A 27797-nucleotide genomic window follows, 5' to 3' on the forward strand; every position below is an offset into this window, starting at 1 on the left:
TAACACAACACACCATGTGTTGTATTTTCTCATTCAATATCAAATACCATGTGGTATTTTCTCATTCAAATGGCTTTCTGTGTTGCTTTTTTGTCTGCCCTGGGGCAGACTCAAAGTCAGGGAGTTGTTTCTAACACTGTCCCGATACTGGAAAAATGTCTGTGGGCTGAGCCTGGGTCTTGATAATATGACTTCTTTTTACACAAACAAAGAATGCAGATGAGTTTATTGATGCTGAGTTCCAGGAGTAGTCAGAGGTGGCTGCTAACATTTCTGCCAGAACGCCACAAAAATAAACAGGGATTGGATTTGAGTGGCCAAACTTCAACTAACTTGAACATTGGGATGTTCCATTTGTGTCCCCAGTGGGCCAGAGGGCCCAAAGCAGGTAACCTAGAAAGGACTGCGCACTCCTGAAGTTAACACAGGATTCTGTTGTGGCGTTTCTAATTCAGCCCCATAGACTTCTACCCTTCTGTTGCCATAATTTCTGTTGAACCAGGAGAAAATGTATGCATCTAGGCTAGGGAGGTGTTCTCACGTGTCATCAAGGGAGTGTGGCTGGTTAGCTGAAGACTGGGAATGTGCTGACAGATAGGGAGAGAGTCAGAAGAGAGCATGTCGTGTGGTTAAGGGGCTGGAGGGACTGGCTTGGGAGAAGAGGTAGAAGTGCTGACATTAGCTTGCTCTGCACCACCAACGCCCAGAGATGTGGCCTGATAAAAGGGTGCCAGCCCGTGGTAGGGTGTGGGATCTGGCGGAGGGGGGAGATTGTCACTGTGGCCCAGAGGGACTGGATCAGAGAGGCACAGAGGAAAACATAGGCTGGGGAAAAGCTGCCTAACCCAGTTAACTGAGGATTGCCACTAAGGGATGAGCATTAGCAGGGAGGTGCTAGAAACAGACAGAGATGAACTCTCAGCTCTAAAACAGCATCCCACATAGGGATGAGAACACTGATGGTGAAGCAAGTGGACTGAAAGGGTGTGTCCTCCCTACTTCCTCAGCTAAAAGGTCTGTCAAATTCACCCCAGCGGCTACGTCTCCTATAACTAAGGCTAGCACCAAGCCCAAAGAGCGGCTGGTAGGGGTGTTGATAGGAATCTAAAAATTTGCTTCCCATTACTGTAACTTTGAGGACATAACACCTCATTCAAACCAGGCTACTCTTCTGGTACAACTTCTTTGCCTGAGAACATCATTTCAGAACACAAAGTACACATGTTGCCTTGGCCATGGGGGCTTCCCTGATGACCCTAGAGTCAGTGCCATTTCTCTCTCCACTGACTGGTCTCTTCTTTCAGTGCTTCTTTTTTTTCTGTGGTGAATTAAATGTTATCTGTATGCTTGTGTCAATTTCCATTGCTTCATATCCTGCCTGTTCCTTGTCACCTAGGCCAGCATTTAGTTACTCTTCAAGTTGCTATTATAATTAGAATGTATTGAGTGCATTTAGTAAGTGCTAAGTGCATGATTCCATTTATTCTTCACACAAAAATGTTAAGAGGATTTCTATTATTTTCCAATTTTTAGATAACATTATGTATGTATATATACATGCCTAATGGGATAGATATGTATATATGTTTGTTGTTTTTGTTCTTGCTATCAGATTGAAAGAAACAAAGTTATTATATAGGGTTTAGGGGATGTTGAGTACATCTTCCTCGTTCTGATAATTCCTTCCAAGTGTGGGGGATTCCACTAGATGAACACTCTTGGTTTCTTCTCATCTGCTCACTTCTTCCCTGGAGAATTAACTCATTTTGGTGAATTTGGATGGGAATGTGTAGCCTGGTTGTCTCTTTGTGCTCTTCCTTTTGGAGTGGGCCCACCTGTCGGAAACACGTGATCTGTCTTGCTCCTTGAGATTTTGAAGGCAGAATCTGCCCTACAGGGAAGTCTGCCCTAGCTCAGTGAGGTCTGCAACTGGGTAGGGGCTGCTGTACAATTCTGGGGTTCAGAATAAGAAAACCCACTTGTCCCCAGATTAAGCCACATTCACCAGCTTTAACAGTAACGTAGGTGATATTTTGCTCTCCACCTGCTTTATTCCTTCTTATATCTCTGTGGGCTCAGGATTCTGGTGGGAAAAGGGTGGTGTTTTGGTTTGCCCTCAAGCTTTATCCTGTCTTGCTGACGAGTTGGAAGAGCAGTGTGGGATTCCACATATTGGGTTGGGTAGAGGTGGGCTAATCTAGGAAGTTGCTGTGAAGGCTTTTACTAAAGACCCTCTTTATCAGTTTCTGAAAGGGTCTACATCACTAAAGGGTGAGCAAAATGAGGCCATGCTGAAAAGGCCTTTTTAAAAAGATTTTATTTGTTTATTTAAGAGAGTAAAAAAGAGAGAAAGAGAGAGTATGAGCAGGGGGAGGGGCAGAGGGAGAAGTGATGCCCCAGTGAGCAGGGAGCTGCATAGGGGCTAGATCCCGGGATCATGACCTGAGCCAAGAGCAGATGCCACCCAGGTGCCCCAAAAAGTTCTTGAAGAAGCTAGAGAGGAGAGTTAACATCTCACTTTGCTGAGAACTGTACCCAATCTTTGACATAGACACCCCTATTCTATTCTACACATCTGAAGTGAAGGTGTGAGAGGGCAGGTAACCAGTCCTAGGCCATACAGTGAGTAGCAAAGGCAGTCTGGACTTGGACATATCCCTGCTTGGCTCCAAAGCCCCATTCTTTCTTTCACCTTGGAGGAGGGATGTGGAGAAGAGGGGGCAATTAGAAGTCAGGGGGCACCCACAGGGGAAGAATGAGCCGTGGCAGCTGGGTCTCAGGAGCAGGAGAGAACCACTGTGTCTGGGTCGGGGAGAGCCGAGTCTCTTGAAGACAGGACAGATAGAGATGACTTCTGGCTGACCCTCCCTCCTTGACCTCTTTACAGTTCCCTCCACATCTGCCTTAAATCTTCCAAAATGTTGCTCCTGGCAAATTGAGAGAGTGCAGTCAATCAGGTATCTGTGCCACACCATAATTGTTCCAGTGACCTAAATTTTGGGATGGAGACAGCATTCCATTTCTCTTCTTCAAGAGCTGGATTCTGGCCCTGGGGTCTCCGACCGCCCTCCATGTTTCCCTGCACCCCCGCTGTAAGCCTGTGACCCTTCCTCAGAGGAGTGGGGCTGGGATGGAGGCTCATGCACAAACACGTCTGTGTCTTGGGTGTTGTCAAGTCCAGAAGGAGCAGGAAGGGGGAGGCTTGGCGGGCAAGGCAGCCTCGGGCCGACCAGTGAGGAGTCGGAAAGGAGAAGGGTCTTTTGTACAGTTGCCCTGGCTCTGTGCAGAAGTGGGAAGGCTGGCGAAGGGCCTTCCTGGCTGAGCAGGAGGTGTCTCGAGGGTGGGTTTGGCTAAGAGAACAGACTTGTCATAAGCTCTCTTGCTGCCCCTGTGAGCGGTTCCCCCTCCTGCCTGTCAGATTCCTTTCCAGGCCAGGGAGGGAGGGAACGGCTGCTCACCAAGGCAGCTGTGAGCTCATGGAAAGAGCACGGGGTTCAGAGGGAACTTGGGATCAGGTCCTGCTCGGGATTCTATTTGGGTTTGTTGTTCTTTGAAGGCAGAAGCAAATATAAACAAACAATGGATAGATAGAAAATTTTGTCTCTGTCTCAGATTTCTGGTCTCTCCAGTAAGGAAAGCAGCGCCCACCCTATGAGGCTGACAAGAACAAGCAAGAGAGGTGAGTTGCATAAAAGCAAGGGCCCTGCTTGGTCCTCCATGAATGCCAAACAAGGCAGCACAGTGCGGGCGTGAAGAACTACAGCCAGAATGACTGGAATTGAATCTCCTGGGCCTGTCTCCAGTTAACATCTTGATACATTGTTCACTGTGGATTTTTCTGTATTAACTTGGACTTCTAAAAAGACCTTGCATTAAAATATTATTTATCTTGATTACCGAATTCTGGGTGTCCCTCTTACATTTTGTGCCCAGGGCATGTGACTGGCCTCGCCCTGGGCCCAGCACTATTGGCCTTGTGTCCTATAACTAAATCTCTTAATTCTCCGTGCCTCAGGTTCCTCATCTGTAAAATGGGAATAATCATGACAACTGCCCCTCAGGCCTGCGGCGAGGGTGAAATGTGTTAGTGCGTGTGCCCCTTCTTCATCTTCGACAGTACCCAGTACCTAATAAGCGCTCTGTGAGTGTTAGTCGTGATCCTGGGTGCTGCTGTTGTCCTTAGAATTGTGATTCATTCTGCCAGCTCGGGGAGAGACACTTCCAGACCAGAGGTTCTCCTTGGAGGGCGAGGGAGCATGACCTACACTCTGGAAACAGAAACAGGTCAAATTAAGGATCCCAGAAGGCTGCGGGCCCCAAGCCAGGGCAGGGGTGCGTGGGGGCTTCATCAGAGCCTGGGCAGGAGGGCACAGGGGAGAGGCGAGCTCGCCGAGCCCTTGCAGAAAGTGCTGGCTGTGCAACTGCTCCCTGGAGACGCCACGAGTTGCCTCAACAGCTTTTCCTTTCGGGGCTTGTTTAACATTTCAAACAAAAATAAAATAAATAACTGCACTGTTTATGGAAACCTAAGACAGAAATGAAGATGACTGAGGAGAACGCTACGTGGCAGTCGGCCAGGAGGGGTTTAGAAGATCCCCCTTCCTTAGCGTTGGCACTTTTGTGCTCGGGTTTGTCAGCTCCTCCCACCACGCCCGTGCTTTTTTTCCCTGGCAGCCCCTCCACAGCCGTGCAGAAATTCACATGCGTGTGTGTGTGTGTGCGTGTGCTCACACCCACGGGCACACACCCTTGCACCCACACTCACACACACTCACAGATGCTCCCATCCCCGTGGGAGGCACATGTTTCAGATACCACCTCACACATCTCTCTCTTTCTGGAAATGCTTCCACTCACTTTCTCCTGTAGAATCTCAACCTCCCCCCCCCCCAAAGAATCTCATGAACTCCTCTGGCCAGATGGTGTATGTGTCTTTAACCCCTTCAGTTCCATGAAGTTTTTCTCCCTGAACCTCACTTTTTTTTTTTTTTAATTTTATTTATTTATTTGTCAGAGAGAAAGAGAGCATAAGCAGGGGTAGCGGCAGGCCGAGCAGGCAGTCAGAGAAGCCGATTCCCCGCTGAGCAAGGAGCCCCATGCTGGACTGGATCCCAGGGCCCTGGGATCATGACCTGAGCCAAAGGCAGCAGCTTAAGGGAATGAGCCACCCAGGCATCTCTGAACTTCACTCTTGATAGACCAAGCTGGACTTGCGTTTATGTTGGTAAGACTTGCTCCAGTCCCAGCTCCCTGGAGTGGGGGAGTGGGCAGAGGGAGCAGGTCCCCACAAGAGAAGACTTTTGCATAAGGCTTTAAGCATATGCAGATCATTTTATTCCTCCATGTCTTTTGCTTTGTTTTGTTTTGCACCTTCTTCTTCCCCTATGTAGTCTTACTTCAGCAGACTCCATCATGGGAGAGAGGCACTGCCAGAAGTGAGGAGACCATCCAAGAAAGGGATGAGAATGCAAGGCTCCCCAGAAGTGCATGCAAAGTCTCTGGGCCCCTCCCAGAGAGCAGAGAGCAGAGTCCAAAAGCCTGGCCCTCTGTTCCCAGGGCAAGTTGGGGGCATTTCCAGGAATCCAAGCATTTAGGTGCTTGAGATGCCTCATTCCCTTTGCCCCACTGGTGAAGTGACCCTGATGTAGGGGACAGCACAGATCCTAAAAACTCTAGATGGCCTCCATGGGTTCCTCCTCGTCCCATGTGGGCACTACACCTTAGCAGGGCTGGCTCTCTACTGACAGCCGTAACCCCCATGTGTGAGGGTGCAGGCTGTAGAAGCAAAGGGCTCATCATCTCTTAGCCCAGGGCCTCATGTGGTGACTGCCCACAAGCACTGAAGATCCATGTTGCCATTTTGGAGAACGGAGACCTGACCTCAAGGAGGAGTAGGACTGATGTCTGGAGGGAACAGATGTCAGGCTCCTCAGTCATCTCAGCTTAGCTGGGTGACCAGTGAGCTGGGGACATTACTTCTTTGGAGTCCCAATGTCTATCTGTAAATTGGGAACACCAACTCACAGGATTGTAAGAATTCAATTTAAACAAGAGATTTTTAGCAGAACGTCCTGGAGGTCCACACTGTGCAAGATGCATTTATGGACATGCATTTCTTGTCCTTTCCTGGCTCTTCCTCTCTTTGAATAACCACTACTGTGGCTATAGAAAGAAGGGTGCAGTAGACCAAGACCTTTAATGATTTCTAAGCAATGTGCCATGATGAATACCTTGGTATTTGTACATATTCCACAGGGTAAGAAAACCATGATGGTCAAAGTACAAAGTGTGTCCTTCCAGATCCCCGGGGACTCATATCAGGTTTCCTATTCCCAACTTCCCTGTCCCCTCCAACTCTCAAGCCTCCAGGCTGAGGCAAAAAGATCTGCTTATAAAACTCAGAGGCACAAATTTGTCCTGGGCCTGTCTTTTCCCTGGTGTGAGGCATTTACCTACAATCCACTATGTGGAGAGATAGTTTAAGGTCTTCATGGGAAGGGGATGACCTTCCTTGTACCTCTGATCCACTATTCCCATATCCACCAGAGAAGAATCTGCTCTTGCAAAGCAAAGGAAGCGCTGGACACGGTCCTTTCCTTCAACTCACTTATGGAGACAAATGGCAGTCTTAGAGAAGTGCAAAAATACCTCCAATACAAGGCTGACTAAGAAACTGGACTTCTCAGAGGATATTTCAAGGAGAACCCTACATTCACTGTCCAGTCTGAAATGTGAGTGGTGTGTTGATATGGGTATGGACAGATCTACTTGAGGAAGCACCAGGCAGTGGGGACAGCAGGTGGCAGGAATGGGAGGCCACGCTTGTCTGGATGCTCATGTCCCTTCAGGAACCTTAGGGATAAGGTTGGAGGATTCTTTTGCTGGATATTCTCCATAGGTCCCTCTAGTCAGTTATGCCGCTCTCCTTCAGCCTGCTCAGGGCGCTGGATGCTGTCTCTGGGCTGTACTCATGGGCTCCCTTGCTTGCTGGCTCCAGTTTGGAGTTGACAGAGGAGGAGGAGGCCAGAAAGTATCTTCCCTAGGAATCTCCCATGCAAGTTTGCAGAGACAGCAACCCTTTTGTATAGCCATGTGGACCCACGGATGGTGAAGGGCAAGAGTGTCTCCAGCTCTTATTAACTTCCCCTAACCCTGCTCTACCTTATACAGAACTCCTTCCTCCTGTTATGTCCTGTGTCCCAGCCTACACACCCTCTGTTCCCAGTGGGTTTGTGGTTGGTACAGATGCTTGAAGGTCACATTGTGGAGACTGCTAAATGACAGGGTGATGAGACCAGAGGCAGCGCGTGGGGAGCCACTTCTCACAGCTCCTGGCCGAGTTCTGGGCACAGTAATGGGTACTCAGCACATAACTACTAACCGAGCCTTAGGGAGAGCTCGCAACTCTGAGGGCTGACTTTTCAAAGAGGGCTTTGAAGCCATCATCCCAGGGTAGATAATCTAGGTCAGAGACATTGCTGTGGAGAGGGTCCAAGTGGGCAAGCGTAGGAGCTGTTGGAGCAGATGGTGATACTGCTCCTCCTGCAAACAGCCTGGCCTAGGGGCACAGCAGGGATTGAGGATCAGGGGTGGGTACATATCCCCAACCCTGCTATAATTCTGTCCTCTAACGATGCTGCTGGGAACCACAGAGCACTCCTTATTAGCATTTATGAGCTCATTATAAGCTTACGAGAAGAACACCAACAAAGGGTGCTAAGTTCCTCTAGAGCTGACTTTTTCATTTCTTTGTTTCATTTCTTTTTTTTTTTTTTAAATCATCCTTTACATAAAGCCCTGATTTATAGGAATCAGACGTAACCAGGCAGCTCCTCATTTTGCTATTTTAACTGTCTTTGGAATAATTTTGGGAATGAGTAAAAAGTCACAGGGGCAGAAAATCCAGCCCATGTCCACACATCTTTGCTGGCCTGGCCTCAGGGCTGGTTACCCTGACCTGTCTGCAGTGTGAGTTCGCAGGCTGGGCTGGAGGACCTGCTGAGGTCTGTGGAAGAGGCCAAAGACACAGTATCCCCAAGGTATACGGTGGAATCCCAGCCTCATGCTCACTAGCTTTGAGACCTTGGGTTTGTTTCTCAATCTCACTGAGTTTTGGTTCTTTTGTCTATAAAACAGGAATGAGGGGTGCATCTAACTCATTGTTTTATTGAAATGGATTCATAAATAGCGGCTTCACCAGAGCAGAGGGGAGGAGAAATGGAGGCAAGTGAAACCAAGGATTTCCTTGCTGAATTGAATTTCCCTTCACCACAGTAGGATACGTCCTTGTGGGAGGGATTTTATGCCAAAGTGAGTGCCTAGCACACAACCTTTCTTTCCTTGCCAGACCACCCGCCATGCATAGAATGAAGACAGCCAGGGTTCTTAACACTCATTGGCATTTCTACCTGGGCATGTCCTTCCTAGATTCCACTGCTCCCCAATTGTCTGTGTCCTCCCAATAAAGTCAATTAAGTAAACACGTGTGTACCAACTATGTGCCAAAACTTTCATACAGTACTCCCATAATTTTCTAATAGCTCTTTTTTTTCTTACCCTTTATGTTTTATTCTGTTATATTAGTAATTGTATAGATTCTTTTTTTTTTCCAGCATAATAGTATTCATTGTTTTTGCACCACACCCAGTGCTCCATGCAATCCGTGCCCTCTCCAATATTCACCACCTGGTTCCCTCAACCTCCCACTCCCCGCCCCTTCAAACCACTTAGATTGTTTTTCAGAGTCCATAGTCTCTCATGGTTCACCTCCCCTTCCAATTTCCCTCAACCCCCTCCAATAGCTCTTAAAAGTAGATGTTACTCCCCTCTTTTTACAGATCAAAATACTTACTATATATCATATTAGGTAGTTTTCAGGGCACACCAGACTCAGACTGAAGCCCCAAGTATGGACAGTAGCAGATTTTTCACCCTATGTCATCAGAGTTCTCCCAAATAATCATAAAATACAAGTCAGTTCTCCAGTCTAATCCATTCAATGCAATAATCCCACCCCCCACCCTCTGCAAAAAACCTCCCAAACCCAAAATGAGATGAAACAGACTGCACTAACTTTAATAAAAAACAGCTCCAGTCCTCTAGTCAGATCTTGGCTACAAGATGGACCACATAATATAGATAACTAATTTTATTCAGTGTTTACTATGTACCGTACAGTTGTTTCAAGTGTGTTTTATATGGACTGTCTCATTTAATTTTCAGTCTTTCGCTATGAGTTTGGTATTATGATTACCTCCATTTTAGAGATGAAGGAACTATGTCACAGAAGGTAAAGGAATTTACCCTATTTCTACTGCAAGGTGGCCAGCATTTGAGACCCAGCATTTGCCCTAACGCTGAGCTCTTACTTTTTCCACCGTCAGCTGTTATGATGGACCTGATTTCACAGGGGCTCACTCAGCTAGTAGAATGTGCTTTTGTTAACGGTCTTCTGAACCCCCTGGTCTGTTTGTGCGACAGTTATCCATCAGCTCACCCACATCACAGCGATGATAGTTGTAGCTCCCACCACTGCATGCCTATTTGGTGGCACATACCTGAACCAGAAGACATTCATCTTCATGACAATCCTATAAAAAGTGTGTTACTGGCCCCATTTTTCAGAAAAAGAATTGGACTCTGTCTGAAGTCATATGGTAAGGAAATAGTAAAACAATTCCAATCCAACTTTTTTTTTCCTGAAAATCCGGGGAGTGGAGTTGAAACCCAAAGAATGTATTTTGCCTGTATTTATTCTTTAGTTTGCAAAGTGATTGGGTTATTAAAAAAAAAAAAGACAAAAACAACAACAGAGAAACTTTGGGTGTAAAACAAGCTTAATTTAACTTACTAATAAATAATGGGCACTGCCTCTTTCATACATTTTACCTATGAGACACCCCAATATTAAATCAGTCAATAGTTTTCCTTCTGTGATCTCTCCCTTCCAAATACTCTTTGCTGTCTTCATGTCAGGACTTGGACCTGTTCTCTGTGTCTCTGGGAATGGTGTCTCTTTTCTGGGCCATATGCCAGGAAGCCCCGGTGAGTGCCTTTGAACAATGCTGATATGGAACATAACTACAGAAAGCAGTCCCTGAGAGTCACCAAAGGTAGGGCTGCAGCTGCAGGTCCTTTGCAGAAATAAGCCATCCTTTTCCAAAGTTATGCATTTTTCCCCTCAAAGCAATAACTCTAGGCACAGTCCTCAAAGCAAATAGTTGTGTTATAGTAGAAGCATGTACAGCCAATTTTTCTTTTTGCTTGTCAAGCACATTTTAAAACTTTGGCTGCCAATGGTGGGCCTTCCATGGAGCTCAGAATTCTAAGTCTCTGCCCCAGGCTTCTGGGCTTGCATTCCAATGTGATGTTAATACCCAAAGAATCAGCCAACCACCAAACGTGGGCAGTTGAAAGAACTAAGCTTCAGTGGACACATACTTAGTGTTGCCAAACACATTTTCTTCTCAATTCTTTTTTTTTTTTCCAATACAGTTTAGTATTACTCAGGAATCAGCTTAAATCTCCTAATATCATGTTTCCAGTCATCCCAGAAGAGACTCACAAGCCTCTAGCCCCCGAGATCCCAAAGTGCCTACAGTACGAAGATCCAAAAGTGTCTGAGTTCTTTAGAAAGCTGGCTCAGAACAGATGCCCAGGTCCCCCTTAGGCTTGTGGATAACAATAGATGTAGAGAAAGGGAAAGGGATGGTAAGGAAACCAGAACTCTTACATCTATCTGCTTACTTGACTACAGGAATGCATTCATCTTGGTTACTTATTTAACTTTTTTTTCCATTATGGCTATGATGGAATAAAAACTATTTAGCCACTAAAATAGAATTTGAATGCAGTTCAAATTCTTAATCTCACATTTTTTTAATTTATCAGGCAGCCTCTTCATCATTCTCTGCCCTGTTTTTTCCTATTCCTTTTTTCTCCTCCCTTCCTCTCTCTCCCTCTATATTTCTAAGAACGCCTCTTGTTTCCTCTCCCTGCCCTTTCTCCTCAATAAGTAAATAATCCAGAATGCTCACGCTTACCAAAGTTGCCATTGCTCATCTATTAGCTACTAGAGGTGCCCCTGGATAGTGTAAATATTAGGTAGAAAAAAATCTAGATGGCATTAATTTCCTTGAATGGAACATTTTCATGCAGGCACAATATGGCCACATTGCCTGTTTAGTTCAACTACCCTAGATTGTACCTTGTCTTTGGAGAATATGGTGGTATGGTCCCTAGCATCATCTTTTTCTTCTTTTCATTTCTTGGACTGGAGACCCATGCTTGCTCTAGTTGGGTTAAAATTTGCGCTTTGTAACATAGGTACCTCCCATTGTCTGATAAATAGAAAGAGGGCTAGATTCTTGCCCAAGAGTAATGGGAATTGGGATTAAATGTGAGAACATGCATCCTCAGAAACAGTGGGTGAGACTAGAATTCCTGAAAGCACTATGCTTGGAAGACTTATGTGTGCCTTCTTTACACTATCATGTCCTCTCTCAATCTACTGGCTTGGAGCTGATATCAAGCTTGGGTGAGGAGTTTCCTTGAAACTTTGTCAGATATCCATTGAGTCAGTCACTTTTTGAACAGACAATGAACAGATAATCTGACAATGAACAGATTATCTGGGTGACCAACCTGATCCAACCTGACCCAAAAGAACTTGATCAGATGTCTGATGTTTTGAAAGAAACTTGAGAAGTGTCAGGAATTTTAGATATGTCCTCTTTATTTTTCTCTGTCTTCCTTTTCTGCCAATAATGATTACTAAGTTGAGTTTTGGAGGCAGTCTTTATCTGGCCCAATACCCTATGCCCAATAACAGCCTGGGTTATTATCAGAGCTATTACTGTCCTTAAACTATAAAACCCCAATGATTCTTTCCACAATGTCTTCTACTTCTTTTTAAGCCTCAGCACTTAGAGGAATTCACTTGGAAGGCACTCTTCACTTATATCCACTCTGAAATTCAGTGACTCTAAAACAACAAAGGAAGATTGAAGTGAGCATAGGGGTCTCTCTGAATCTCTATGGTAAGAAGCTCATTTGCAGCTCCCGAAAGCCTTATTCATCTTAGGCGTGGACGGAATCTCCTATGAAGCCATGCCATATCTAGGACTTTAATTTTGTGGTCTGTATCTCAGTAAAACACTGCAGGAAATGCCTGCCTCCTTTATCCCCCGCTGTGTGTGCCTGTTCTAATCAAATTGTTGGCAGGGTCGGTAACTCCTTTCTAAGCAACTTGGATTCACAACAGAATGATTCCCCTTGAATGCCAATCTAAACAAATGCCATCAACTTCATCCCAGAAAGTATTAAAAACAGAAGAGTCCCTTTGTGACTCTGATTGGCTCTGTGACTTCCTTGGGGCAATTGTTGGTCTCAGGCTTGTGTCTCCTAATCATGCAAAATGTGGGTGGGCCATGTCCCACCCCTACTGTGGTTGTGAGCTCAGATGATTCACTCAACTTTCATCATAGAGCAATAATCAAATGCAGTTGTATGGTTCACAAAAGGCTCCCAAAGTTGTCATTGCATCTGATCCTCATAACAACCCTGTGAGCTCAGAGAGGCTAAGAGACTTATCTGATACTGTAACTGAGAATTGAAAACTTGGTATCTGATGCCAATTTCTGTACCACATGCTCTTCCCGTTGATGCTAGAGTGAATACCACATAACTAGGCAAGGACATCTTTTGAACAAAGCCATCTATTAAAAATTTGGATAGGCCTTTTGGGTGTTTTGCTGATTTGGGTTATCATGCACTGTGCCCCACCCTCCTTTTTTTGCGGGTAACAAAAGCTGAGAGCACCGTATGTCTTTGTAAGCATCTTTGTGTGATATATGGAGGTGGGGAAAGGACAAGATTCCAGAGCTGAAGTGAATTTGTTGATTTTCTTACTGTTCTTGCTGCTCTACCTTGAGCAAAAATTAGGTTTATGAATATCCCATTTATGGTTAAAAATAATAGCTAACATTTATTAAGTGTCTACTATGTGCCAGGAGCTGGGCTAATGTCTGATATTATCCCCATGTAACAAGGCTTGGATACTGAAAGGTATTTGCACTCCCCTCTGCGCAGAACATCCTCCACTCCCCATACCCTTGTGGATCTCTCTCCTTTGTTTCTTTTCCATGTCTGTTTGAATTAACATGTTCATGCAGTTCTTTCCCGACCACTCTATAAATAGCCTACATCTTTCTGCTATCACTCCTTCCCTCTTGCCTACCTTTATTTCTCTTTATAGAACCCACCACTGTTATACTCTCTCTCTCTCTCTTTTTTTTTTTTGTTAATCTGTATTTATCTTTCTCCCCCACCAGAATATGAACTCCTTGAGAGCAAGGAGTGTCCTTTCCTCTCCCTACCTCATATTGGATTCCCAGCACCTAGAACAGTGCCTGGCACATTACTATATTCAACAAGTATTCTCTGAGCGAATGATCTCATTTTATAAGTGAGGAATCTGAGGTTCTAAGGGATTAGTAAATCCCTTTGCCTCAGGCGACAAAACAAGCAGGAAGTGGAAGAGATCCATGAACCGAGGCAGCCTGACTCAGGAGCCCCAGCCTCAGCTCCTGCTAAACTGTTTTCTCTTAGCCTCATTAAGCGAATCATATAATACTTGTCCGTATGGTCTGTGTTCATCCTCTCTAGTTGGGGCCTCCCAGACCAGGGGGAAAAGACTAAGCCTGTTCAGCCATTCTCCTAATAGTGCCCATGCCCCCTCCCCACCCCACTTCTCAGTCTAAAACCTCCTCTTGTCCAGCTCATGCACATCTATCCTTTCCCATTCTACTGTTTATGAATGTGGGTCTCTGTTGATACATATCACAGCCCCCTTAGTCATTGTTTAGCCTTTATGCTTTGCTGGGGCAATTTTCCAGTCCTCTGTTTATAGTATATTTGGGCTTCTCTCCTCCTTCTCCATTTTTAAGGGGAGAAGAAGACATGTGCAATAATATAAGTGATAACAGTTATAATGAAGATGGAATCATTTTGCCAGAAGGAGGATTTAGTTGTGATTTGTTGAATTCCACTCGGAGTAGATTATTTAAGAACAAATTCATAGCTCTTCTATGAGACATTCAAATGGAGCCATTTTCTGATACTTTTGTTTCTAGAGGCTTTGTTCCAGTCTTGGGGCTGGGGTTGGGTATGGGGTCGGCCCATGTCCAGGAAGAAATGATTGCTGAGAAAGCTCAAAAAGAACCTTCAGAGAACATCCAGAAAGATCCCCTAATATATCTTCTTTGACCCCAGAACCTCCACATGACTGCTTTTGGTAGAGAATGAGACTAAGAACCATCTACCGCCATGTGAGAACACACTTCTAGCCCAGGTTCCATTGAAAAGCTCCCTGATGTGAGTGTGGAGTCATTTCCTATGCTCTGCCTGGGACTCATTGCACTTCATACTCCTAGAATTGGACACAAAAACCAGACAGGGTGGTAGCCCTAATGATTAGAGGAAAAGGTGCCCAGAATCAGAACTTAGTAGAGCTGAATTTGGCTGTGAACTTGAGCTTTACTTACATGGCCCCTTTCCTCGCAGTCCTAGTTTCCAGTGCCTCTGGAATTTGCATCCTGTTTGTTCAGTGGTTGGGTGAGGATGTTGGTAGTGGGGGCACCGTGGAGGGAAGAATGGAAAGATCAAGTATGAGTCTTGGGCTTGTTCTTCAACAGCATCTTTCATGTTTCTCTGCTCTGCTGGGAGCCTCAGGGAGCTAGCCATTTTTAGGTTTTCCAGCCTCCTGGACCAGCTGGATTCCAGCTGGATTTTGCCAAAGGGAGGTACTGGATGCAGATGGGAGGGAGAGAGGAAGACAGAGACAGTATTTTTTCTTTTTCACCTACCTATTCTTAGGTGGTTTTTCCAGTAGAAGCTACTTGTCTTTCTTGACTCCAAATCTTACCAGACAAATGGACTTTGGTTCCAGCTTCTGTCTGGTGGCCCCAGACCCTGGATTCTGATAACTCCATTTCCCCCTCTGTCCCTGCAGCCTAGGGGTAGTGGTTGTATCCTGTTGTTGCTACCTTCAAATTTGACCTGTTGTGTCTTGTCTGACTTCTCTGCTCTTCCATCACCTGGGAAACTAATTCCCTATACTCAAATCTTGGTTTTAGATACTCAAGTATGGTTTTCATTATTTTTATTTGGATATTGACTGACATAGAAAAATTTGCCTTTAGAAATAAAATAGATTGTCTTTCATTTCTGCATTGTTAGAAGTGACATAAAAAATAAGAACTCATTAGGATAAAGAAACATGGTTGAGTACAGGTGTTTTTGTTTTCTCACACCAAAGTTGGATGAGACTAAGTACCACAAGGTCTTTAAAAAGTAAAGGACTTTTAAGAGTAAATACTTTTTAAAAAATTTTTATTTTATTTTTTCAGTGTTCTAAGAGTCATTGTTTATGCACCACACCCAGTGCTCTATGCAAAACATGCCCTTCTTAATACCCACCACGAGGCCTACCCAAATCCCCACCACCTCCCCTCCAAAATCCTCAGTTTGTTTCTCAGAGTCCACAGTCTCTCATGGTTCATCTCCGCCTCTGACTTCTTCCAACTCACTTCTCCTCCTTCTTCCAGTGTCCTCCATGTTATTCCTTATGCTCCACAAGTAAGTGAAACCATATGATAATCAACTTTCTCTGCTTGACTTATTTCACTCAGCATAATCTCCTCCATTCCTGTCCATGTTGATACAAAAGTTGGGTATTCATCCTTTCTGATGGGGGCATAATTCTCTGCTCTATATATGGGCCATATCTTCTTTATCCATTCATCTCTTGAGGGGCATCTTGGCTCTTTCCACAGTTTGGTGACTGTGGCCATCGGTGCTATGAACATTGGGGCACAGATGGCCCTTCTTTTCACTGCATCTGTATCTTTGGGGTAAATACCCAGGAGTGCAATTGCAACGTCATAGGGTAGCTCTATTTTTAACTTCTTAAGGAACCACCACATTGTTTTCCAAAGTGGCTGCACCAACTTGCATTCCCACCAACAGTAGAAGAGGGTTCCCCTTTCTCCACATCCTCTCCAACACTTGCTGTTTACTGTCTTGTTGAGTTTGGCCATTCTAACTGGTGTAAGGTGGTATCCCAATGTGGTTTTGATTTTAATTTCACTTATGGCTAAAGATGATGAACATTTTTTCATGTGTCTGTTAGCCAGTTGTATGTCTTCTTTGGAGAAGTGTTTCTTCATGTCTTATGCCCATTTTTTGATGTGATTATCTGTTTTGTGTGTGTTGAGTTTGAGGAGTTCTTTATAGATCTTGGATATCAGCCCTTTGCCTGTAGTGTCATTTGTGAATATCTTCTCCCATTCTGTGGGTTGTCTCTTTGTTTTGTTGACTGTTTCCTTTGCTGTGCAGAAGCTTTTTATCTTGATGAAGTACGAAAAGTTCATTTTCACTTTTGTTTCCTTTGCTTTTGGAGATATGTCTTGAAAGAAGTTGAGAAGAAAAAAAAAGAAAAAGGGGATGACCAGGTCTCTTGTTTTCTCCTCGTTCTCTTTTTTTTTTTTTAAAGATTTTATTTATTTATTTGACACAGAGAGAGAGATTACAAGTAGGCAGAGAGGCAGGCAGAGAGAGAGGGGAGGAAGCAGGCTCCCTGCTGAGCAGAGAGCCCGATGCGGGACTCGATCCCAGGACCCTGAGATCATGACCTGAGCTGAAGGCAGTGGCTTAACCCACTGAGCCACCCAGGCGCCCTCTCCTCGTTCTCTTTAAACTACTATTTTTCTTTCTGTGATTTGAATATATTTCAAACATTCTCTTCTACCTCCAGTTCTTGGCTTGTAAGGAGGGAAAGAAAGTGGGAGAAGGAGACAGAGAGAGAGAGAGAGAGCGCACGCGCAAGAGAGATAACAGTCCAGCAGGCAGCAAACCTAATGTGCAAGCATTTTGCATGAACACTAAATGCTTGGGTGAGCTGGGATTATTTGGCTGAGACAACATGAAACCTCCTCTACTTATTTGGGCTTTGGAATAGACTTCTCTGGAAGTTGAAATTCAGGAGAAAAAAAGAAGAAAAGTGCAGGGCATGGGAGAAGAGAAAGAGAAGAGTGGGAGAGGAGGCACATTCTTCCTTGGTAACAAGCAATTTTTTTGTCAGGAAAGTGGTTCATTTTCTAAGACCAGACCCCTTATTATGCTTAGGTGTGAAGCTGGCTTCGGAAGTGAGTTTAGCTTGCCTATGTGCTTTTACAAATGTGCTGGCTGCTCAGCAAATTCAGCACGGAAAGATTTTAGGTAAGCAGAAGAGAAAATATATTTTTTTAAGAAGTTGATTTAGCAACGGGTTAGAGTATAGAATCAAGAAAAAAAGGAGATTCTGTGTTCTGAGATTTAAAAAAATGTATGTGTGTGTGTGTGTGTGTGTGTGTGTGTGTGTGTGAGAGAGAGAGAGAGACATTAATTTAGACCAGCTGGGGTGATCTCACAGGGACCCCATGGGCCAGAGCTCCTGTTCCTCCATAGAGAGCACATCTCCCCTGGAAATGTGTACTCAGGTGCAGTTGCAGTTGAGTTCATGGCTGTGGCCCTGGCCAAGATCCTCCTAGGCTTCAACTTCTGCTTCCTCTAGAGATGGTTGGTTGAGAGCCATCCTTCAGAGGTCAGAGCCAGACCATGAGTCCAATGTGCATGAGGACAGCATGAATTATCCTTGGAGACCAGTGGGCCCTGTTAATCCAGACACTGGCTTTCTTCTTGGAGAAGTTAGATGTCTTTTTTTTCTCTTCCTTATTCCATGGCCTCTGAGAGCTTGGGTGGTCAGTTTCTCTGGGATAAGTTATGAGATACCTCTTTAGAGAGGTAGGGATGAAACCACTCCTTCACCTCATTCTTCTCTTCCAAAGCTCTGGTGAGCCCTGGATTCATCCAGAATCCATGGTGTTGTGCTTCCTAAAAAGGGCAAGGAGACCCACTTATATTGGTTCAAGGATAGGGAGGGAGAAGAAAGAAAAGAAAGGGGAATATCTTAAGGGAGATGCATTATAGACTTCTATGCCTGGAAGGGACTGGAAAGTTCACCTCAGTCAGTTCACTATATTTACTCAAACAGTACTTGTCTTCTTGAGTTTACTGGGGGACTGTATGCCCTGTAAGAGCCAAGCTTGCTTTCTTCTGTTCACTGTTGTATCCTTAGTGGAGCCCAGTGCTTGGGACAGGAGAGGGAAAAATCTGGAGTCACCCCCAAGATCCCAACAATACAATGAGCAAGTATAGAAAAGTACTTGTTAGTTGCAAAAATTTCACAAAGCCTGAAAAAAATTGTGTTGTCTCTGTCCATGGAATGGGGAAAGGGGGACACTTACTGAATACCTACTGTGGACCAACTCTTGGGCTTTTACCTGAGGGATTTATACAGAGGCAGAGAATTGGGGCTTTCATTCTCTGAAGACACAGAAGAACTCTATAGCTTAAAAATAATCAGAGAGTATTAGCATACCATCTGGAAACTGAAATGCCAGCCAGCTTAACTTAGTGAAGTGGGCTGGGAGGCGACTGGGGCAAAATGACAAGCACACATCAGACTAGAGGGGAAGAAAGCCCCACTTTGTGCTAGGCTGTGGTACCAGTGTAAGAGGGATGACCCAGTGGGGCCAGATCCTCTGATATTTCAAGACAGGTCAGAAAGCTGGTATTTAGGGGCGCCTGGGTGGCTCAGTGGGTTAAGCCGCTGCCTTCGGCTCAGGTCATGATCTCAGGGTCCTGGGATCGAGTCCCGCATCGGGCTCTCTGCTCGGCAGGGAGCCTGCTTCCTCCTCTCTCTCTCTCTCTGCCTGCCTCTCTGCCTACTTGTGGTCTCTCTCTGTCAAATAAATAAATAAAATCTTTAAAAAAAAAAAAAGAAAGCTGGTATTTATGTGAAATATCCTGGTTTGATATGTTGGTGACCAATTAAAAATAAACACAGGTGACATAATAAATCATACTTAGGGATAAGATCCTTCCTGCCTATTTTCAACCTGGAGCCTAATGGAATTCAGGCTGTCCCATAACAGTCTACCCTGTAAGAGAAGTTCTTCTCTGTCATTCCTCTTATATATTTCTCACGGAGTTGAAGAGGGAGTCTCATGAGTTTTGGGGACAGCGAAAGTAGTGACACAATGGGATGCTGAGATTTCTGTTTATTGCTTGTGGCCATAGTTGTTTCCTTCCTTCCCTGAGGGCCCCATCTTCTTTTGAATTCTTCATAGTTTATGTCCCAGGACTGGGCACAGAGGAAGGCACACACTACATATATGTCAGTAAGCTAGATTTGGCTTTCCTCCAAGTCTAGCTAAATGGGGAAATGGAAGGTTTGGTGTGGGTGGAAATTATCTAAATTGTTGTAGCAAAATTGTTCTGTCTTCTTTGTCTTTAATTCTCTTGAATTTTGCATTATATGTATATATCACTGTGTAATATATTACCCCAAACTTAGCTGCTTAAAACAAGATTTATTTATTTATTTATTTAAAGATTTTATTTATTTATTTGACAGACAGATATCACAAGTAGGCAGAGAGGCAAGCAGAGAGAGAGGGGGAGGCAGACTCCATGCTGAGCAGAGAGACTGATGTGGGGGTTGATCCCAGGATCCCGGATCATGACCTGAGCTGAAGGCAGAGGCTTTAACCCACTGAGCCACCCAGGTGCCCCTAAGACAAGATTTATTATATCACACTTTCTTTGGCTCAAGGATTCACATCAGTTGGGTACTCTTCCTTAAGACCTCTTATAAGGCTGTGAACAAGGTATCAGTTAGGGATCTAGTTTCATTATAAGGGTCATCTGCAGCTCACTCTCATGTTTGTTGGCAGGATTCTTTTCCTTATGGACCATTGTGCTGTGGGTCTCAGTTCTTCATTGGATATTAACTAGAGGTTTCCTTCAGTTCTTTCCCATGTGGAGCTTTCCATAGGTGGCTCCTGACATGGGAGCTTGTTTCCATTAGGACAAGCAAGCAAAAGAGAAAGCTAGGGAGTGCAAGAGAGAAGCCACAGTCTTTTTGTAACCTACTCTCAAAAGTGATATTTCATTACTGATTCCAAATTCTGTTCACTGAAGGAAAATCACTGGGCCCACCACCCACCTCATACTCGAGGGGAAAGAATTCCACAAATTGTAGGACTGCCATGGCAATAGAACCATAGAGACTGAGGTCTTAAACCTTTCTTCCTGAGTTTTTCTTAGCCTTCCTGTCTGACCAAGAAACTCCTGGAAGTTTTCATCCCGCTTCTTCTTAAGAAATTCTAGAAACTGTAGACATTCTTTTTCCCTTTCCATTCAACTCACCTTAAAATGGGGGAAAAAAAGATGAGAGAAGCAGATGAAATTAGAACCTAAATTCTGGTAGGTTTTTGGGGAGATATGGGAAGGATCATACTGGTAAGTAGGAACAATGGATTCTGAGTCAGAGAAGCTGCAAAAGTTTTGTTGTTGTTTTGTTTCATTTTGTTTTATTCCTGGTGTCAAGATCAGATGAATTTGACCCTATAGTGACTGGGCATCTGAGAAGTGGAAGAAATAATGTTACAGTGGGCTCTGTTATATCTCAGATGTTGGCCCATGGAACGGGCAAAACTAAGTAAGCTAGGATCTGAACTCCAGGCAGATTCCTTGTTGGTGAAATGCAATAGATCTGATTAGGCAGTAAGGCCAGGAATCAGTATCAAGAGGCGTAAATGTAAAAATCTGAAGTTACTCCAAGACCAAGAGGATAGGAGCACCATTAGCTGAGGGGTTTATCCATACAGAGATTCAGAGTCTTTTCAGGCAGGAATGACACCTTCATTACTAGAGGTTCAAGGGATAAGCAATCAGTAAGAGTAGGCAGAAAGCTGGTTTCAGGAATGACCTGGCAGAGCCTGAATTAGACATCAGGGGCAGGGCATCACAGATGCTAATGAGACAGGGCTCCAAGGAAGGCTCTCCGGAGAGACTAGGAAGGAACCTTAGATCTCACTCACTGAAGATGAATCATAAGGCATGGAAGAGGGAAGTAACGTGGAAGAAGACTCCGGCTTATGACAAAGGCTTGGTCAAGAAATAAGCAAGAGCCTGATTATTGGGGAACAAGATAGACCCACTCAAGCTAGGCCAGTAGCAAGACAGCAAGAGAAGACAAAAAGTTGATGGCTGCCAAAACCCAAGATTGGTCTCTGAGTCTAGCATAGAAATGAGACTACTGGTTGAGATCAGGCAGTGTCACTTGCCAGGGTTAGAGTAATGCAGGAACCCAGAGCCAAGACTGACATTACACCCTGGCGACCCTGTGACCAGTTGCATTCAATACCCTCGGATATCTCATGGGAAAAAGCAGACAAGTGCTGTTCTGAGAGGCAATTAAGTTTCAAGACATCCTTCCCCAGCCAAGCATCAGCATGAAATTGGAGGCTTGGCTTCCAAGTGCCCACCCGCCTCTGTTCCCTTTCCCTCTCATGAGGGGCAGGGTGAAAAAAAGGACACCACAGGAAAGAGCCACTCTTGGCTTCCAGACCACCTAGAGAAGATGCATGTGTAAGGAGGGTGGGATGGGGGGTGTGTGTGTGTGATACCATGGCTTTCTCTACCTCCTCATAAGCTACTCTCCCAATCCCCAGCCAAGGAATATTCTTTCCCTTTGTTTGCCAAGCCACATTCTCCACAGGACTCACATATTTAACTCAGCTTTCAGCTTTTCCAGGAATCTTCTTACATATCTTTCCTTTCCTTCATCCCCTTCACCTCCTCCACACCACCCACAGCCCCTGCCACCCATCCTGCTTTTACTTACCGTGTTTCTAATTCTGCAAGCTAATTTGTCTCCTTTCATGTTTTCCCAACCTGCCTGTGTTTTTCCGACCTTGTCCCCAACTACCGTGGGATGGAATACTTTCCCTGGGTAGGGTTATGGTTTTTCCTTCATAAGTGAACCCCCGGTACCTAAGCTGGACTCTGTGTGTGGTAACTTCTCCAATAACATGGCATAATGGACTTGCCAGTTGAAGAGGGGAGAAAAAGTCAAAGTGCTGTTCTGGGCCACCTTGATCTGCATGGCTTGTTTTTAATTTCTGGGGATGGGAGTTCCTGCAAATTTATAACATGTACTGCCCCCCCCAACGGACATGTAACATTGTGCTTTATCACAGCAACCAAATCAGGAGAAGCTGGAGGGTATTGGTCAGAACACAGGCATTTTCTGTACTGCCCTAGAACTAACATAGTATGGCCACTGCTCATTGCTGACAGAGTCCTTGCTGAATGAAACGGAATTTTCCTGAAGTGAATGCCTTGTATCTATCTTTAGAATTGGACTTCCATGATAGAGCAATCAAGAGATGTGGCTGAATTTTCCACTATTTAACTCACAGTGTTGAGGTCATGTAGAAACAACCTTTAAGGACATAATGACCTTTAAGAGAAATCCATCTTTGAGGTCAGTGTTGTTCACTAATCTGTGGCAGACCACTGCTTACACTGTATACTTTCCTTTGTTCTTCCCAGGGTGAGGATAGATTTGGGGGACAATCTGGCTCTGGTTATCTACAGAATTGAATTATGAATCTGGCCCTTTTGAACTTTACCTCTTGCAAATTAACTGACTTTTCCTATCATAAATCAAAATGACCAAAGAATGCCAAAGGAACCCAGAAAATTTCTCTTGCAGGCTCAAGGATGTTTGAAGAACACCACCACACTAGCCCTCAAAATCTTTCCTGAGATCCTCTAAGGGTCAGGGCCACTGATTTGACAGTGGAATGGGTGAGAATGGGGAGGTCTTGCTGTCTCTGAATGTACCTGGCTCTAGAACAAACCTTGTACACCAGCTTTGTAGATTGAGCAGCTTAAGTGTGTTGGGGAAGTAGAGGCTGCAGAGAGTCACCAGAAATGCCACCCCTGGCTTCTGTCCCATTTGAGTGCCTTCTTTTTCATCTGAGCAAGACCTAAAGTCCTGTTAGAGTTGGCTTTGCCCCATTCCATGATTTCAGTTCCTTGTCTCCATTCTTCAACGTGTGGGTTCATTTCCGTCCTCGGAACACTATTGTTTTTCTGACTGGAACAATGATCCAGAAAACCTCAGTAATAGGGCCTTTGTATCATTATTTGCTTTTCTAATTATACATGACTTTCCCTTCCCAATGCTTGAAGACACCAAATTGCAGTTGAAGTAACTGCATGGGGAAAAGCAACAATAAACCACTTCATTCTCTGGGTGGAAACATGCAATTGTATCAAGAAGGATAAGGAAAAAAACTGCTCACATGTAGAGAAAGAGGTTGCAATAAGGGAGTGAGAACAGCCAGGCTACTTTGGCATCTGATGCAAGAGATGTGAGAAAGTAGCTCAGTGCATTATTCGGAAAAGTAGGGCTGTGAGACCAAGCCCAGAAAAGGCCTGGAGTTTGAAGTTGCAAAGGTCTGGATGGGCTGGGAAATCCTCTCTTTGGACTTTGGATCCTTAAGGTGGTAGTAGCCACTCCTGCAACTTGCCCTGCCCTGTCATCCTACCGGCAGGCTGGGACTTTAGAAATCTGACTTTGTTGATGAACATGGGTTCCAGCATTTCTTATCATGAGCTTGAAATATCACAATGGCAGAGAGTCATGTAGGCAATTTAGTGGAAGCTTCAGTCATAACAATGATGGAAACCCCAAGGTCTCCTAGCCAAGTGGCCCTATGCAGAGCGCCAGCCCCTTGCTAGCCAACAATCATTCCTACTTTTCCTGGAATGATACCCTTATTTTCCTTTGAAAAATGTATCCCTCCCCTATTCTCAGGGTATGTGAAGGCCTGATGAGGTCACATGATTTGTGTCTGACCAATGAGCACATCTTACACTGCTACCTGTACTAATTGGCTTAGGAATAGTTAAAGTATATGGATTTATACATTTCAAATTTCACTTTGGAATTTTATGACTGGGTAAAAAGATTTCTGTTGGACACCTGAATTGAGCCATGCCTGAGCTTTTCAATCACATGACTCAGTGAATGTTCTTATTTATTTAAGTAGCTTGAGTTGAGTTTCTGTCTCTTGTAACTGAGAGAATGATACGTGTTCATATTAAAAGCCAGTTACTGATGCAGTCTATTCCCTTTTCCAGGTTGGTTGTCCTTCTCTTACATAGCAGGAGATAGTAAGTGCCCCCTATCTATTAAATGTATCAAAGAACCAATAAATAAGAAGTAGAGACAAGGTGGCTAATGGTTTGGCTCTACATAATTTTCATGGTTCCACTGACTTTCACTGACTTTATTCTGGTTGTGGTCCAGGAAGTAGAATCCAGATTCTTCTAAACACCAACTCAACTGTGGCTCCTGAGGGAGTATTCCAGATCTTAAACAATCTCCAGTGGGTTTAAGGGAGAATGGGTGGTCCTTGTAGGTTTTCTGTGGGAATTCCCTTTAAGTATCAGTTTCTGAATATACAGCCAAACAAGCAATTGGATTAGGGAGGGCCAATGGTATACTCTGAATGCTACTGAAGACACTGGATGGAAGCAGTTCATGCCAAAACATTTTTTACTATCGTCTTTCAGAAGCAAAGTTGACACCACAACTGATGATCCCTAGGCTGAAAGGAATGTGTGGTCTTGGCCCTGACTTTTGGATATACTACACATTTCAAGATTACAATGTTGTTCAAATTAAAATTTGAGTTCACCTTTCCTAGAGAATATTACCTTGAACCCTGAGCAGAAGCAGTGCAGAAGTCAGCCCAACTTAAGGACTGACCATGTTTCAAAGGTCATTCCTAAGTCTGCATGTTTCCACAAGATAATGAATTTCAAGATATTCTAAGGTCCAAAATTACATATGATTATTAGCTTCCCAAGATAATGTGTTGGTTCTTTTTGTTTTCTTCTTTTTTTAAAATTTTTATTTATTTTTTAAATTTCTTTTCAGTGTTCCAGAATTCATTGTTTATGCACCACACCCAGTGCTCCATGCTATATGTGCCCTCCATAATGCCCACCACCAGGCTCACCCAACCCCACACCTCCCTCCCCTCCAAAACCCTCAGTTTTTTTCTCAGAGTCCACAGTCTCTCATGGTTCATCTCCCCCTCCAATTTCCCCCAACTCACTTCTCTCCACCTCCCAATGTCCTCCATGTTATTTCTTATGCTCCACAAGTAAGCAAAACCACATGATAATCGACTCTCTCTGCTTGACTTATTTCACTTAACATAATCTCCTTCAGTCCTGTCCATGTTGGTGCAAAAGCTGGGTATTCATCCTTTCTGATGGAGGCATGATTCTTCATAGTATATATGGACCATATATTCTTTATCCATTCATCTGTTGAAGGGCATCTCTTTTTTTTTTTTTTTTTTGAAGGGCATCTCTTAATGAAGGCTTCTTTCACTCTCCTAATCAAGAGTAACTTTCTGTCCCCTCTTATATATCACGCACATGTATAGGAGTTTTAAATTTTTTTTCTTAATTTTTAAAATCTTAGACTCAAGTAATTATACTATCTGAGAGTGTTTAGCTAATTTCTATCATTTGATGTTAACAAACTGAAGCAGAGGCCACAAGTTACACATTGCTCTATCTTTCAACATTGTTTACAGTGTGTCCCACTGTAGGTGGTTAATAAATGTCTCTTCAATAAGTGCCCAGAATTCCACCATTTATATTCCTTTCCCCTTGTGGAAAACATGCTTCTTGAGTTTCCCTTTGTGGATTGAAAATGAATAGCTTCTCTTCAATCTAACCAGCTCATGCCCAACATTCATTCAATGAATAAATACTTACTATTTTCCTAAGTGTCATGTACTATTCTTGGACCTGGGCATCCAAAGGCAAATAAGAGATGTGGTCTCTGCCTTCAAAGAGGTTATAGTTTCAAATCACAGAATACTGGACAACAGACCATGGGGTGGCTCAGTTCTTGCCTGTTTCAATCAAACTGATCTCCAGAATGGAAGTTCTTGCCCACGTCTTCACAATGAGTGAAGGGAACACTTCCAGTGCTCTTAGGAGTTCCTTTCTCAAAATGTCATGCTTGGCTCTTAAACAGGCTTCTTCTTCCCATGAAGGGTTCTCCAACATTCTTCAGAGGCTCCGTTAGGCCTTAGCCACGACTCACTTTAAAAAGTGACCTGTTTACCTATTTTTTCATTTATTTGGGAATATTTACTTATAACCTTTCTAAATAGAAAGTCATTGTTAATATTGCCCCCTAGAAAGCTGACACAGTGAGTACCCTCAGGGGGAAAATCAGGACATGTTAGTCAGGATCTCAGAAGCTCTACATCCTGGGTGGACATGGGATGTTTCCCTAAAGGAGCAGCCATTGTGGCAGCCCCACCTCAGCCAAGCATGAGGCTGACTTTCAGGCAGCCTCAGATCTCCTCTGGGCCTAGAATATGACCACCATCATTGCCAAATCTGGTCTGGCTCCATTTGCACTTCCTCGAGCCTCTCTCCTCCTTTTACCACAATGTTGTCCTCACCTCACCAGGTGCAGAGAATGACCAGTTGTTTCTTAAGCCCACTCAGCATCCCTGAGGTGTTGAATAATGTTCCTCCAAAATTCATGTCAACCCAGAACCTATGAACATGACCTTATTTAGAAATAAGGCTTTTGCAGAAACAATCAAGTTAAAATGAGGTCATACTGGATTAGGTTGAGCCCTAATCCAATGACTGGTATCTTTATAAGAAGAGGGGTATTTAGACCCAGAGGCACACAGAGAGCCATGTGAAAACAGAAACAGAGATCAGAGTTACGAGGCCACAGACAAGAAACACCAAGGATTGCCAGCAATGCCAACATCTAGGAGGAAGCAAGAAAAGATCCTCCCCTAGAGCCTTCAGAGAGAGCATGGTCCTGTTGAAAACTTGAATTTTGATTTAGAGCTTTCAGAATTATGATAGAATAAATTTCTATTATTTTGAGCCACTTTGATTTACAGTAATGTTTTAGGGCAGCCTGAGGAAACTAATATGGCAACCAATTACTGATTTCCATAATAATCTAGCACAGGACAAATAGACAATGGAAAATGGGCATTTAGCTTCTCTCTAGCTAATTTCCTTTGTCTGCTGCCCAATTGTTGCTATGCATTTAACTGGTAGAGAATGAGTAGAGCAATTTGGTATTGTTTATTATCTGAAAAGATCATGGCCTATGGGCACATTAGGACCCTTAGGATTCTGTCTGAACTGGTTAATTCTAGAGCAGATGATTTGCATTTGGAGCTGTGTGCAAATGTATTAGTTAGGGTTCTCCAGAGATGCAGAACTTATAGAAGACTATATATATATATATATATATATATATATATATATGTAAAATATATAACTCTATATTATATACTTACTTTTTATTTATGTATTATATATAAATATATTCTATATAATTTATATAAAATTATAAATGTATAATACATACTTATATATAATACATATAATGTATAAAATATAAACTTTTAAAATGTATTATATATATAAAATTATACACACACCCACACATACACACACACACAATCTCCTATTGATTCTGTTTCTCTGGAGAACCCTAACTAATACTATATATTACAGAGAGAGAAATTTATTGTAAAGAATTAGCTCATGCAATAATGGAGGCTAAGAAGACCCAAGATCTGCCATAGGGAAGCTGGAGACCCAAGAGAGCCAATGATTTAGTTCCTGTCCAAGTTGAAGGCCTGAGAATCGGGAGAGCCTAGTGAAATCTGGCAGTTTCAAGACCCAAGATGAGTCTTGTACCATTGTGAAGCTGGAAAAGATCACTGACCCAGGCAAAGGAAGCAGGAGGAGTTTATTCTCACTCA

The sequence above is a fragment of the Neovison vison genome, chromosome 3, assembly GCF_020171115.1.
Source record: "Neovison vison isolate M4711 chromosome 3, ASM_NN_V1, whole genome shotgun sequence".
In the NCBI taxonomy this organism is placed as follows: domain Eukaryota; kingdom Metazoa; phylum Chordata; class Mammalia; order Carnivora; family Mustelidae; genus Neogale; species Neogale vison.